Source organism: Cryptomeria japonica, chromosome 9 (assembly GCF_030272615.1).
Source record: "Cryptomeria japonica chromosome 9, Sugi_1.0, whole genome shotgun sequence".
NCBI lineage: Eukaryota > Viridiplantae > Streptophyta > Pinopsida > Cupressales > Cupressaceae > Cryptomeria > Cryptomeria japonica.
Window position 1 is genome coordinate 622,424,488 of NC_081413.1, and position 16,873 is coordinate 622,441,360.

A 16,873-nucleotide genomic window follows, 5' to 3' on the forward strand; every position below is an offset into this window, starting at 1 on the left:
AAGTCGGTAAAAGAAGATGTTATTTCAATCATTGCTTGGATATGTTCTTGCTTTGCCTTTATCTCTTCCATAGTAAATGGATAGGTTCTTGGTGTGATGAAGTCATTCTCTAGATAATATACAACATATTCTCCAAATCCTGATAGGTGCAGCTTCATCCTTTTCTACCATGTGGAGAAACTTGATTTGTTCAGCTTTGATGCATCCCTCTTATACATCTTCAAATCTTTGCCTCAAGTACCTTTAAACTTTTCTTCCCGGAGTCCTAAGCTCTGATACCAATTGTTAGTTCTGATACTTAATGTAAGTACAGATCCAATAGCCAACAAGATGAGAGGGGGGGGGGTGAATCATACAAACTTAATCTTCCATAAAAACATCTGATTCAACCTTAGTAGCATATACTTCAGTAATATAACCAAAACTGCTAAACATGCAAACTCAAAAGCATATAAACATCATAAACCTCATAACACCAGATTTAACGTGGACACCCAAATAGGGAAAAACCACTGTGGGATTTTGGACCCACTAAGAAATATACTGTTCTAGAGTATGCTCAGTTAAAAGCAAATCCTGTTAAAGATTACAAACACATTGCTAAATGTGACCTGGTTAAGGGATTTCTCTTAGGTCTGTTAGGATCTTCACCTTGTTAGAAGTGACCTTGTTAAAGGATTTCAAACACTCAATCAGAATGTCACTTTGCTAGAGGGTTTTACAAATAAGACTGTTAAGTCCACTCAGTTAAGAGATTTTCTGTCACTTTCACAAAATAATAGTAATAAAAATCTATCTGCAACTTCACATCTAAAATGCTAAAGTAGATTCTTATTTGTTCAATACAATCTAGACATAGAACTAATCTTGTCCGTCTACTTGGCTTCTATACTCTATTATTCAAACAGGTCTTCAAGCTTTTGTGCTCGGTAATCACTATGTAGCATCCTTTGCATAAATTTGCCCACATACATTGTTTATCAATAGTTCCCTATTTATAAACAATTAGCCAACCACTTAATCTCCTTGATCACATTTCCCATGATCAATCATAGCCATCGGATCTTCAAACTTTGACTAGGTTTAATGTATCCTTCGATCTGAAAATGTTTTACCCTACCTTGGAACTTGTATACATTTCTTGGAACTTGTGCTAGGGTATTGCGGTTCAATCTGAGCTATAGATCTTCATGCAGATTTTCCTTTGCCATAGATTCATTAACAAACTTCATGCAGGACATACCAATCATCTAATCAGTTCCATCTCATCAGCTTCCTTCATTAAATAACGCATGTAACCATTTAATGTATTCTGTTATAGATCAGTTACAACTCTGTAACAACTTGGTAAATACTAAACTTCACTTAGTAGACATTCTACCTTCATTAACCGATAGTGATAACCTTAGGGTTTACCGACTAGGTTCCTTAGGGGTTTACCGACTAGGTTCTTTGTTCGATAACATAGTATAGTATTAACCTTAGAATTTACAACATATGTATGATGTCAAAACAATCTAAACATCATGATCTCATCATTGTCTGACTTGGTAATAGTTGCTAATTGAATACCTTATTCACCCCCTTATTCATCATATTCTTTCTGTGTCTTTTACCGACATCTTTATACTCTTCAAATCATACTTCTCAAGATATGGCAACATCATACTGAATTAGAAAATCAATTTCTTGACATCAATGACAAAATAATAATATCAAGACAGTAAACATCCTTAATCAGTTATATTCATAATCATCAACAACCTTCTCAATATCCTTATTGAAATGCCAACAATCTCCCATTGTCTATTATAATGTCAAATGCCAACATAACCAACCATAACGGCTAGTGTTGACATTACTGAAAAAAACATCAATGCAACACATAATAAATTTCTTCATATTACCAATAGTACCACCTCCATAAAATAGTGATATCAAATCCATGTACAATGTAATAGAAAAATGACACTTGCTTGAGTTAATTAATTTACTACTCTAAATTCCTATTATTGAAGCAACTAGTGTATATGTTTCTTGATCATTGTCTCAATAGATGCACTAGGTATTACAAGATCATTTTGATGACCAACCTCAATGAGTATGACTATGAATTTGTCTACAATAAGAGTCTAAGTTTCCATTCTAATTTATTACTCTATGAAGTATGATAAACATTAAATTTACTAATTTGAGAGCATCGTTACTAGCACTTTGAGTTGATACCACTTCTATAAAATCATGATATGAAATTGATCCAAAATGCAATGCAAATGCATGATACTTGTATCAATCAATTAACTAACATGCAATTAATTTGGCCTATCTAATTTTAGTTATGGCAACTTGTGTGAATTGCACTTACTATGGTTTAATCAATCTTAAAGCCTTAAACTATTCAAATTTAATACACTTGTTAGGTTTTGTACTAATTTACCAAATCCAAGCAACTGAATTAATGCAAGAAAATATTTTCTTTTAGATTAGACTTGTGTGGTCTTAATACATTTTGACTTTTTTAAATTTTTTTGGGTTTTCTTTGCCAGTTCATGAAAAAATAGCTAGAGTTTCCAACTTTCCTTTCTACAAGTGTATTTGGAAAATATTTTAGTCATAGATTACTTGTTATTGAGCCTCTCAAGGACATGCTATGAATTGACGAATTCAGGTTAAAGTTGTTGCAAATGAAGGACATATCATTCTTTTAGATGGCTTAATGTCATTTGTGTGTACACTTTACACTCTTCACTCTAGCCCCTAGGTAGCATCCTAGGGATACTTTTGGAATTTTTTGTTATTTTGACAATTTTGGAAAATTTTGAATCCATTCCGAGTAATATCCTAGGGATACTTAGAATTTTGTAAACTTATTGTTAACAAAACTTATGCACAAAGGAGGGAATGAATGAAATAATAAAAAACTATGATTAAGCAATGGAATTTGTTGTAATAATGATTTATTAACCAATTAATTAAAAAATTGAATTGTGATTTTGAACAATAAATGCCTTTAAATAAAAATATAACATTTTGTAATAATCAGATCTAAAAATATACTTGAAAATTATACAAGTCACTAGTTAAAATTAGAATAATAAATTAGGGTTTTTGTTAATTTAACCTCTAGATTTATGAAATTCAATTAAAAATAACAATTATGAGTGCAAATTTGAAATCTAAAATGCATACAAAATTAGACCAGAGACAAAAAATCAAAATTAAACATGCAAGATGTTGGGTTCACCTAAATGTAATGTGGTGGAAATTAGGAATTAGGGTTTTACAATTAAATCCACTAAATATCCCAATTAATACTAATAAATTGAAATAGAGTTGAACCCAATAGATCTAGGCTCAATTCTAATGGGAAAGAGACTGAGACTTTGATTAGATTCAACTGGTTAAGGTTAATTATCATCTTTCTTAGTTTAATTGTAACGTAATTTATTAAATTAGGGTAAAACTATGAATTATTGGAGTAATATGATAGAAACAGTAATCTACAGATGTCCTTTTGGGACACAAACTTGGATCTTAGAAAAGAAGATGTCTAGAATCTATTCTTAGAAGTTCAACTTGATTTTTTAGGATTGGGTAGCACAAATTTTCCCTAGTCCTTCAAATTTTCTACCATCAAAAGGTAAACTTGTTTATCACTATCAAGTTTACCAAATTATTGAGTAGAACTCTGCACCTATTTCCTGCACACAGAAATAAAGAGAAAAATAATGGTTATAGGGGATTTCCTTAGGTCAAACCTCGACTTTTGGAATTAACCATGAAATTGAATTGGAAAATGTAATGAAGGACTAAAATAAGGTACTTTCCTTTTGAGGGAAAGACTGAATCTAAAATGTAATTCTTGAAACCATAATGTTTACCTTGATGATTTTTTTTTTTTGGTGCAAAAAGCTTTTATGGTTTCATGTAGGATTCCTTCATAAAACATTGATCATAAATGTCACATTCAATGCTTGAACTTGACTTAAAGTTTCTTCCTCGATTCATGATGAATGACTAATTGCATTCTCATTTGTGTTTGCTAAAGTAGAATTTGGTTAGATGATTGATTAGATTTCAAATGATAAGGGTATACCTCCTTTTATACTTGATTGTCAAAAATCAAATTGAATGTTTCAAACAGGGCAACTTAGGATCAAAATTATAGCTCATTAATTATGATCATTATGAGGCTACAATTTGGGGCCCAATTAAGAGGCCCAAGGAAGAATAGATGGGTGGTGTGAACAAAATCAACATTGCAATGAGGCCTTTGAAACTAGAATGCCAAAGTGAGGCATAACTATGGACAAAATTGAAAGTGAGTACAATTTAGGACACTAAACATATACATGTACATGTACATATATGTATATATATACATATATACATATACATAGATATACATATACATATACATATACATATACATATACTTATACATATACATATAAATATATATACATGCACATGTACATATATGTATACGCATATATCTATATACATACATACATACATACATATATGTGTACACACACACACACATATATATGCATACATACATATATAGTTCTATACAAACATATATATATATATATATATACATATATATATATATATATATATATATATACATATATATATATATATATATATGTATATATATATGTGTGTATATATGTATACATATACATATACATATATATACATATATGTGTATGTGTGTATATGTGTATATATGTATATATACATGTGTATATGTATATATGCATATGTATATATACATATATACACATATACACACATACACATATATGTATATATATGTATATATATGTATATGTATATGTATATGTATATATATGTATATGTATATATATATGTATATATATGCATATATATATATATATATATACATACATATTTTCCTTTCCCTTGTTTGATCCTCTGGTTCATTTAGTCAGCCCAGTTCCTTCTCTTGAGAAACTCATGCCTTAAGGAGAACCACTTGGTTGATAGGTTCGAATGAGGTGCTTCATCTTCACACACACACACACACACACACATATGTAAGTATGTATGAATGTATGTACATGTACATTTATACATATACACATACATCCATACATACATACATACATACATACATATATATAATGAATGACTAATTTCTTCCTCATTTGAGTTTGATAAAGTGGAATTTTTTTAGATGATTGATTAGATTTAAAATGAGAGGGGTATACCTCCCTTTATACTTGACTGTCAAAAAACAAATTAAATTTTTGAAACAGGCCAATACTGGATGCAAATTCTAGTTCATTAATTATGATCATTATGAGGCTACAATTTGGTGCCCAATTAAGAAGCCCAAGGCATGGTAGGCCTTTTTCTTGGTCTAGGACCAAAGTGCGGTACATCTTATTCCTAATAGTGAGGAATCCAAATTGGGGGGAAAATAGGGAAGTAGATGAAAATGTAGAATATATAGGATGTGTGAACAAAATTAGCATTGCAATGAAGCCTTCAAAACTGGAACACCAATGTGAGGCTTAAGTGTGGACAAAATTGAAAGTGAGTACAATTTACAACACTAAGCATATACTTATATATATGTGTATCTATGTGTATATGTTAGGCTCTGTGACAAAATACTATAGTCCTATTATGATTTGTATTCAATTTGAAAGGTCTTTTTACTAAGTAACTCTTTCAAATTTTTAATACATGCACAATTGTGGCTCTCTAATTCATGGGTGAAATAATTACTTCATGATTCTCTAGTTTTTATTACTTATGATATTACTTGGTCATCCTTTAATACAATTTCTCCTATACCCTCCAGTAAATCATCAATGAAACTATAAAATACCTTATAGGGTCAAGTAGTTAAATAATATGTTTTCTTGCTAGACTTTAACTGCTAAAAGGCCACTTCACACTTCTTTTACCATTCAGATGTTTTTCCTTTTCATTGAAAATAACTTATGATCTTGGAAACCTTGGAGAAATCCTTCACAAAGATTTTATAGTACCCTACTAGCTCTATAAAGCTTGTTACATTTGAAACTATTTTTCAGTATGGGCCATATCACAATGGCGTGAGTTTTGATAGGTCCAAAATTATATTTTACAAAGATAAGATGTCTCTGGAATGATATGTTTTTGGTTAAAATAAAGAGGATTTATTATATTTTCCATAAGGATTATGCTCTCAAAACCTTTGTAGTGCATTTCTCTAGTGTTTTACATGCTCCTTCAGATTCTTATACTAAGCTTGTCATGGAGAAATACCATCTCAAATATATTTAACATTCATAAAAATAATAATTCATAAGACTCATAAAGTCATAATTTTGTTTTGATTAGACTAAAAGGAACTACTAATAACTCATATTTACCATACCTAGTTCTAAAGGGTGTCTTTATATTATCTTCCTCACTAATTCATAGCTAGTGCTATCCATGTCTTAGGTTGATCTTAGAGAAAATAGTAAATGCCTTTATTTTATTGAAGAGGTCATCAGTTTAGGGAAGAGGATATCTAATTCTAATGGTTACTTTGTTGAGAATCTATAATCTATACATAGATATGATGTCCCATAATCTTCCTCATAAGTAAATAGGAGCTCCGCATGGGGACTTACAATGCAATATCAAACCTTTATCCATTGTTTCTTGAAACTATACATTAATTTTGAAGGACTCAACTGTATTCATTCAATATGGGGTGCTTGAAATGGGCTCAAATAATAGAACCAATTCAATAGAGAAGTAAAAAAGATGCTTAGGGAGAAATCCTTTTTGCTCTTCAAGAAATATGTCTTGAAGTTCTTAAAGTATTAGATAGTTAACAATGCCTACAATAGAAAATTCACTCCCTTCCTCCATATTATTTATGGAGAGTTTACATCTCTTAATAATAGCTTGTTTGGCACTAATAATTGAGAGTATTCGGGAAGTTATTAGCCTTGGCAGACCTTTAGGTACCACTAGTTTCCGATGGTCATTTTGGATTTCATTTAACTTGTTCTATGAATCAAATGTTTTCCCATATTTTGTAAACATTAAATTATTATTATTATTTATTATCCTTATTCTTGTCACGCATGTATATATTTAAGGAAACAAAAATTTAAAATTCAAGAGTCTTTGATTCGCGAGAAAGGAAACTATTAAACAAAGCCTAAAATTTTATTCATGGGAAATTTTATTATTATTAAAATTAAAATTGAAATATTAAGTACAACTTATGTCTCATTGTAAACAGAGTACATCCATAGTATCACATCATATAATCCTAGCTTGATGATCAATAAGTTTTCCATGGTCTTTGTACCTCCTAGGTCAATATTTATGTTATTTAAATAAGAATCTACCTTTTTGTCTTACAAGACCCAAAATCTATTTTCATCTCTCCTCAACTTAATCATTTGGGACTAACATTGTACCTAGTTAGTAATTCAAGAGATAAATCTATGATTATCCCCTAAATCAACCAATATAGTGAAAAGTTGGCCACAAAAAATGCAACAAAATCCACCTCTCACCTGCATGCAACAAAATACAAGGTAAAACTATTTGATGCGTGAAACTGGTCAAGATTTCTAGGAGGGCATTTGATATTTGTTCTTGGGTTAATACCAAATTTACATGTTATTCCTTCCAATTCTTCTCCTCCTACTTCTTCAAACAATAAAACAGTCCAAACATCTATTTTGTACATTTTAGGGTAAGCTGAAAAAGTATGGCTGTCTTCTGCTTCATCTTCTTCTATAACTGATTCATAACTAGAGTCTTTGTCCAATGTCAATAAAGGGCTCATTCGAAAAAAAAATTGCTATTCTTCTGTAAGCTTTTTCTTTTCTTAACTACTTTTAGTGGCTTGTTCTAGTGTGTTGCTTAAGTGTGCGGTATTTAGTTTCAATAAATTGTATGTTTCTTAAGTGTGTTCTGGAATCAACTGTGCAGAGTTTAGTTTCAATGAATTGTATGTCGCTGTCTTCAATCTTGAGATCATTAAGCTAGAAATTTAGAAAGATATGTTTGTCATTTGCATGCTATTCTTTTCGGAAACAGTAATCAATAGAAAACCAAGAAAATCAAGATTACATATTAAATATTGTATTCTTGTAAAATTTTCCAAACCTACAAATAGAGTACAACAAAGCTAGAAAATAAGAAAAGCAAAACTTGCAAAAGAGAAAAACAAAGCTGAAGGAATGAAAATTAAATTTCTTGTATTAAAATATTTCTCCGTAAATCATGGCAAATACAGGAAGTTAACTATGCTAACACCCCCCCTTAAGTCTAAGTAAGGAGAGAGAGGCCTAATGAAAGGAAATAAAAGAGGAAAGAAGGAAAACCAATTGGGAACAAAATCCCCCCTCAAAATAAACACTAACTCTGCATGACAAGTAATATGCTACAATGTATTGCAACCAAAGAAGGTCTTGCAGAAAGTGGCTATTTGTGCCTTCACAAAGAAGAGAAAGAATGTCAATACAAAATGTAGCAAAATGAATGTTGTAGATACCCCCAAAGCAATAATAATTGCATTCTGAAACAACTCAGAATTTCAATACCTGCAAAAAATAAATGTTTTGCTCCTTTCTTCTAGCTCGCAGGCTTTGATACCATGTAAAATTTTCCAAACCTGCACAAGATCTAACTAGAAAATAAGAAAAGCAAAACTTGCAGAAGAGAAAAACAAAGCTGAAGGAATGAAAATTAAATCTCTTCTATTAAAATTACATTAATGTGTTTTCATTAAATACAATTGATAACCACAAAAAGAGCTGAAATTACGATGAGGAGAAGAGCTCGTTAAAAACAATGCACTCCTTGGTTAGGCTTAGTTTTGAGCATGCAAACTTACTTCTCCATAAGTTACGGGAGAAAACAGGAAATATAAACATGCAACAATACTTCTTCGTAAATCATGGCAAACACAAGAAGTTAACTGCGATAACAATTCTTGCAGGTTGCATGAAGTTTTGGGATCTAAATTGGTAACCTCACTTCCCGGTTTGTTCAACTACTATTTTAATCCAGGCTCCCATTACTTCAGCTCTCTATCCTCCCTAACCTGCTGATCCTAAAAACTTTTCTTATCACCATCTAAACCTTATGGTCCTTCCTCGATCTGCAGATAGAGATCCTTGACGATCTTGCTCCCATTACTTCAGCTCTCTATCCTCCCTAACCTGCTGATCCTAAAAACTTTTCTTAACACCATCTAAACCTTATAGTCCTTCCTCGATCTACAGATAGAGATCTTGACGATCTTGTTCGATATCTCCTCCTTTGTTGTGGGTTGACATGAATTGAAAGATGCTAGTTAAACCTAATCAAGGAATCAATAACCTCATTTTCATTGCCTTTAATATTTTTAACCTCAAAGCCATTTGCAATAAGAAAATCCTGCCACCTCCTATGCCTTGCTCCAGGCAACAGATTTCTAACAAAAACTCTATCTTAATGTGACATGTACTTAGTTCAAATTTTGTTGAGGAGATAATGCCTCAATTTATTTCAATGCATGTATTATGGCAACCAACTCAAATTCAGCGGTAATTTAATTAACTACGTTTGAATTTTCAAGTTTCATAACAAATGGCATGCTCACCTTGTAACTGTTTCTGGAACCTTGCATCTGTGCTTACCATAAATACCTTCTGTCAACCTGGCAATTATAATACTACAACTAAAGGAGTCCCTTCATCTGTTGAAACCTTTCTTCACATTTATTTGTTTGTTAATGTTATCTAACAACTGGAGATTAACAAACCTTTCATCACATTTATTTGTTTGTTAATGTTGGCTCACAACTAGATATTAAATCATCATACCATTTGATTCATGTCTATCTTCTTTTCTACAATCTACCAACTAGAGATCTGTAAGCTTCAATTTATAAGCTATGTTTCATTGTGATCCAATTTATTTTGAATTTGAACCATTATCTATTCATTTCTGCATCACTGTTACTAGGAGTTTTCATTATCAAAATGGTCTGATTTCATCTTCTGGATTACCTTTCAAACTTTCATATCAATCAAATTCAGGGAGGGCCAATTTAGAAGAATAAAATGTCCTTCCGAATGCCTTGCCTTTATCAAGATTGTGATGGGGTTCATGTTCCTTGCTTATCCATTCACGAATTGCTGAATGTCACAAACCAATTTTATGAATATTTTGACTTAAATGACATTTGTCAGCACTTAGCACTCAAGAACGGCTTGAATCTTTTGTGAGCCTATTGTGATCCCAGATTTAGATATTATATGGCCTAATTAGTTCACTTCTGATAGAATTTATGCTTACAAACTTTGCATATAATGGGTCATCACTACGCTCTTGTGATGCCAAACAAAGGTGTTGTTCATGTCCTTCCTGTCTTGACTATGAATACATAATCTAGGAATATAAGCACAATCTTGACTAAATATTTACGGAATACACTTCTCATAAAGCTCATCGAGCACATAAATTTGTGTGGGGAATCAATTATTTCAAACTGGGGCATCGCAACCTTAGGTATCCATGCATCATTCAAAATGTTGTCTTATAAACATAACATCTTCTTCTTTGATATGAATTGAATAATATTTAGGCCATATGTCACTCTCCCAAAATTCTTTTGGTCGTAAATTGGGGCACCACAAACTCATGAAGTCCATGAATCATTCAAAATATTGTCTTGTAAATATTTTATTCTTTTATATGAATGATAATAGTCAGCCTTCAGGCCGTAACTCAATCTTTGGGAATAGTTTTTGGCCTTTGCAATTGACTAGAGAGGTCATTGTTATTTGGGAATGGTATGATCAACGACCTCCAACTGCCATCTTTCTGTTACAAACAAGTTCTCATTCTTTTTTTTAAGATTTTATTTCTTGTTTTTTTTCAAATTTTAAGTGCACAAATTAGTATAAATGCTATTAATAAAAATTTAAGATGTTTTGCTTAAAAATAAGCACCAAAGATAAATATTCATGGGGTCAGCTGCTTCACAAATAATCCCTAAAAATATTGAGCAATGGCTGCTAACCAAAATAAGCTAAGCAGCAGCATGAGAACATGCCCTTAGTTTGCAGTATTAATACTTACCTAAGAGATTTGGGTATCCTAAATCCTTGTACTCTCATCCAATTTGCTTTTATGATCGCAGCAATCAACATATTTTTAATCATTGTTGATCTTAGGTCAAGGCTTCACTAACTAATCCAAGCCTACAATTGAATTGCATTCTCACGATGGTTGAAAATGGAAGTCCAATATGTTGGCATATGATGGTGAAGTCTCACTGCCGATAAATCCAAGTTACTCTCATCCTCCATTCGTTAATCACCATGTTACATGCAGTAAACATTAAATAAACTGTTGATCTGATCTGTTATGCATGAAGTTAAGACAGTTTCATTTCCTAAGTTAATGGGAGGTGATGTCCTCCACGTATATAAAAGTTCCAGTTCTCTTCCAATTCTCAGGCTTTTCATTTACCGTGAAATCCTCTATAAAAGAGAGGAGTTGTAATTCATCTAATGCATCAATCAATAAAATCTATTTTATTTCTGTTTTATTCTTTCTCTTTTTCTTTTTGCAAGGTTATCAGAGCTGGTTTGAGCCTAACTCTCTCACGAGAGGGCCCAGAATCATGACAGAAGGAGCTGGGTGTTAACTGCCGTAGTGGTCACAAGGAGCCAGAACCATGAGAGAAAGAGCTGCTTTAGCAGTCAGAAAGATTTGAAGATTGTTTTAACCAGTCAAAAGTGGTAATGGTGAAGCTGTAGCTTAAGTAGGGAGAGCCTGCATTGCCAATCATCGCATGAGGTTAGAAGAGATCAAAGAGTAAATTAAAGATTGAAAAGTAGTCTGAGGAGCTTAGATGTTACGAGAAATTTGATGCTGAAGTAGAAGACCCAAATCAGATTTTGAGTAATGTGAGGAAACTGTTCTAGCAGTAGCTACTAGAAAGAGCAACTAAAAAGAAGAGGAAATCTCGGAGCAGCAAGAAGCAATGTTTAGGTGATGAAAGTTCTTTTTTTCAGAAAGTGTATTGTAAATTTGTTTCTCTATCATGATAGTTTTGTGGTTATCTGAAACTACTTGTTTATTAATTTTTGTGGTCATTTAAAACCATTCGTATGTGAGATCTGTGCAAAGTTTATGGTCATCTGAAACCAATTAGTGTGATGGTTTGTAGTAAGTCAAAGACACTCCAGATTTGTATTGGTTAGGGATAAGGCACAAAATCCCAAAGTGATTCAAAGAAGAGAGTCACCCAATGCAGCCAAAGCTACAGTTGGAAGCATAACTCATATTGTCAAAAGTTCAAGACATCGTTACCAAATGATTGAAAAATGAAAGAGAGAAATGAGTTGCAAGGGTTTGTTGCAAAGATTTAATTTGTCAAAGATTTGAGATCTTATAGCGAGTCTCAGCATCGGGGGAATATGTTGGCATGTGATGCTGAAGTCTCACGGCCAATAACTCCAAGTTACTATCATTCTCCATTCGTTAATCACCATGGTACATGCAGTAAACATTAAATAAGGCAGTGAAACCAGAAAATTAACAGATTCTTATATAAAAATAAATAAAAATAAAGCGTAATAGCTACTATCATGGTTGCAGAAAGAAATGACCATCCATCGATATTGGATTCGCCAAGCATCTCTTAGAATCATTCAGCAATAACCTAATTTGTTTAAAATTGGTGAATTAGAACAGGAAAAGACACAAGAGATTACATAAATTAGTTGATAGAAGGCATGAAAATAGAATTATAATTCATAGACAACTCTTCTAATGACCAGTTATGAAGGTGCGAAGACCTATAATGCTTTTGTTTTCTTCAATTTCATTCCAACGCACAGAAATACGGCCTGTGTACCATGACATCTGGTCACACACATAAAGAATAATTCCAATAATAATAATTCTATACGCTTCTCAACGACCTAGATAAATGTCGTCATAAATCTTAAAGCTACTAGATCTTAAAAAGTCACAGTCTTTGTGGGAAATTAATATATACAGGACGTAACAAAATCGACAGGATTTTAAAGGAGAGTTGATGCCGAGAAGGGATTTTGCATTGGAGATGTGAGTGGCCCAACAAATTGTAAGAAAATTAGGTGGCTTAAATACCGGCCGAAATATTGGGCACACCCAAGAGTGGGTGATGAATTCTGAGGGATTATTTTTCATTCCCCTTACTATATTTCTCTTTAGTAAAACAAAAACAATTTGTTATTCGTTTCTTGGTTGATCTTGATAGGGCCATTTAAGGTCCTTGTTTTGTAACGTTTCCGTGTTGTAATAAAAATTTTACCTCCTTGATGTTAAAAAATTAAAGATTTAATAAATTAATTTTTATAAGACAATTTGATATAAATTTAATGTCAGAATTTTTACGAATCTAAATTAACATTTGCATAATAATTTGATTCTCTTTTCATAACATCAAGATTTATGTTAGTAGTACACCCTCATAACACAAATCATACTTATTAAAGAATGAACAAGCACATTTTATGAGTATTTATCTGTAAAATATTAGACATTTGTTCTTAAATAAGTATCCATTGTAAATACATATTGGTTAAAAAACATGCATATTTTTTAATTTTTTGGTAAATAAAGGCAGAGCCAAGTAGTTTTACATTCATTAACATATTCAAATACAAAAAAGTGACGTACGAGCAATTCATGGCTTTCCAAAGTGTTTTTGGCTCGACCACCACTTCTGCACAGCGAAGGCCAGCCTCTACCTTTGCCATGACCTCGACCTCGTCCATGGCTACCCGCTACAATTCGACCCCTGCAAGTGCGCCCTCGGCCACGAACTCCCACATTTGCCATTTGAGATTCCGCCAGCCCATCACCATTTCCATTACCACCTTCAACTACAAATTGATTTTTTGCCAACCCAACTCCACTATTCTCCTCATTGGCCTTAAGGAAGCCATTCAAAATGGCAAAATCTTTAAAAATCTCCTCTTTATCCTGGTCGAGGGACATATTGGTCAGAACCCACCATTTGAGATAATCTGTCGCCATATTAGCAAATTCCCTGTGACTCTTGAGTGCAGGTCCTTTAAGGTTGAGAAGAAGAGGGTAGAAAGTTTTGATGTCTTCGAGTTCACTTAAAGCATCAAGATCTCCTAGTCTAGGCTAGCCCACACCCTTCAATGAATATTTTAAAGTTATTTCTACCCCGCCAAGCAATTCTGCCTCAAACAGTTCCATAGCTAGAGCTCTAACCTCATCTTTAGAAATGTTGCAATCCAGTAAAGATATAACAAATCTGGATGAGATCTGCGTATTATCTCGCTAATACTCCTTCCTATCTAGATGAATTTGTCCGAGCACCATTTCAGTTGCCAAAATCACCATAGGGTTGACTGTGTGAAGAATTCATTTAAGCCTCAAGTCCAATTTCTCCTTAAAGGTGCATTGTCGATTAGGACAAGTCAAAGAAGTTGGACTGTTGACCCCAAAATAGGCTACTAGGTCCAAAAAGATTCTTATGACGATTCTAGAAAGGGTCCTCAGAGGATTCTGCCACCATCAAGAAAATAACCAGAGCTCTATTTTTCCAGACGAGATGGAAAATGATTGATTATGTGGAAATAACTTATCTAGGAAGCTAGGAATAATGCTTATGACAGACAGTACCACATGTTCTGCATCATTAATGAAGACAGCCAACATCTCCTTGCATACATGTCATCTTGAAATAAAAAGCACTTCAACAGAATGAAAAGTCGGACAAGATAATTTAAAATATTAACTACTCCATCCAAATCAAGTATATAACAAGGCAAGTGGGCTATAAAGTCACCATCAATAAAGCATATGTGACCTTTCTCAAGGATCAAAACAATTTTCTTATATTTAATGAGATCCTAATTTTAAACACATTGGTAGTGATCATGGTGCATTTAATGAGTGCCACCCTACCTCACTCAGAGAAAAATTTAGCCTTCTACCAATTTTATAAGCCCTCTAACCTAAATAACAACTTTAGCTCAAGTTGCCAAAAATAGTTAGCCTCTCTTAGAAAGAATGAGAAGAGAGGGCCCACAAGTATAACTCGGATAAAATAAGCACAAAGAGGAATCCACAGCAGTGAAAGGTTTTACTTGCCATTATGGAGTTTATCATGCTTGATGGTAGATATACAAGGGTTTATAGCTACCACTTTGTTTTGCTAAATCATTTTAGGCACAAGGATAATATTTCTCTTCCCTTCTATGTTTTCTACTCCCTTAACATGAGGATTAAGGATGCCATTTCCAATCCTCATATTAACCCAGCAATGCATGAAGGCTTGATGGTGATTCTGTATAATCACATCAAGAACATGATCATCCAGATGAATATTGCAGAGATTTCAAACTCAGATGAAGATTTTGATGAGTCAAAAGAGGAAGAAGGTGGCGGCTATTATATAGAAGAAGAGACTGAAGATGACCTCCAAATGGCTAGATCAAGCAGACGAAAAAAAAAAAAACTGGAATAGGGGAGACAAAACAAAGGGTTTGCTAAAAATAAACAAAGAGGGAGTATGATAGTTGGAATGAGGAGGAGGAAGGGACTGTCAATGACATGAACACCGAAAATGAGGAGGCTCAAACCCAGGTGAGCCTGAAACAGAAAAAGAAGAATTCAAAAGGCAGGGAGGTGGAAGAAAGGTCGCCTCTCAGGTCTGATTTGAAGTAGAAGAGTGTCATGGAGGAGGAAATGGCAACGAAAGATTATCACAACACTAAGGACAGAGAGGTTAGTCTGGAGGTCAATCTTAATACCATGGACGAAGAACTTCAAACCAGCACTCAACTAGATTCAAAAGGAAATCAAGGGCACAAAAGTCAAGAAAGCCCATGAAGCTGGGAAAATCAACACCTTACAATCCCTAGGTTCCGAAAAATTCAACTCCCTCCTAGAATGTCTTAGTGAGCTAACCAAGGCGATTAGGAATGCGAAGGAGATTATAAATGCCAACCGCAACAATTTTTCTTGCCTAGAAAATAGAGCAGATGCTAGAGATCACAGACTGGATGGTATTGAGAACACACTTAAACAAACTGGGGAGTAGAGCCACAAGATCCTAAAGGCTGCCTTGCCAAGCATGAAAACCCTCATCCACAAGTTGGAGAGCTACCAAGGGAAAAAGGCTGCGGAGGATATTATTGAGATAAAAAATGACACCCCTGAGGATAAGGAAACTAGGCTCGGAAGAAGAACCAGAGCTAGTACTAAAGTGATGTAGAACCAAAGCAAAGATATAGAGGACATCAAGTGGGCTGCAAAAGCTATGGATCAGTTGGAGTTGGAAGCGGTGGAGATGCTTCAAAATTTGACATAAGCCCAAGCTTCTGTCAGTCATTTTTGGTTTTTAGTTTGTTCTGATCTTTTACTTGCTAGCGTTTTGTATGCCAACTATCTTTTCTTTAGCTACTATCTTTTGTTTAGTTGTGCGTTAATGCTTATCTTTTGATCTTCCTTCTATACTGGGTTTCAAGGACCCATTAAAACTTGTTTTCCCTCAATCAAAAACAAGAAAATAGTAGTGACATCAAGTAGCTTATTATTTCACAATATCACTACTATTATTTGATTCGGTAGTGGTACTTGTTAGGATAACCAGTGGACAATTGAGAGGGGGGGTGAATCAGTTATCAACAAATTATATTAATCAAACCACTTTATAACCTTTAACCAGAGCACATACACATTGAATACCAAAATAGAAGAACTATATACCAGTAAGCAATAAAAACATAAGAATGAAACAAAGAATTAACATAATGCATCCATACCACATAACACCATGATTTGTACATGGAAAACTCGGTAAAGGGAA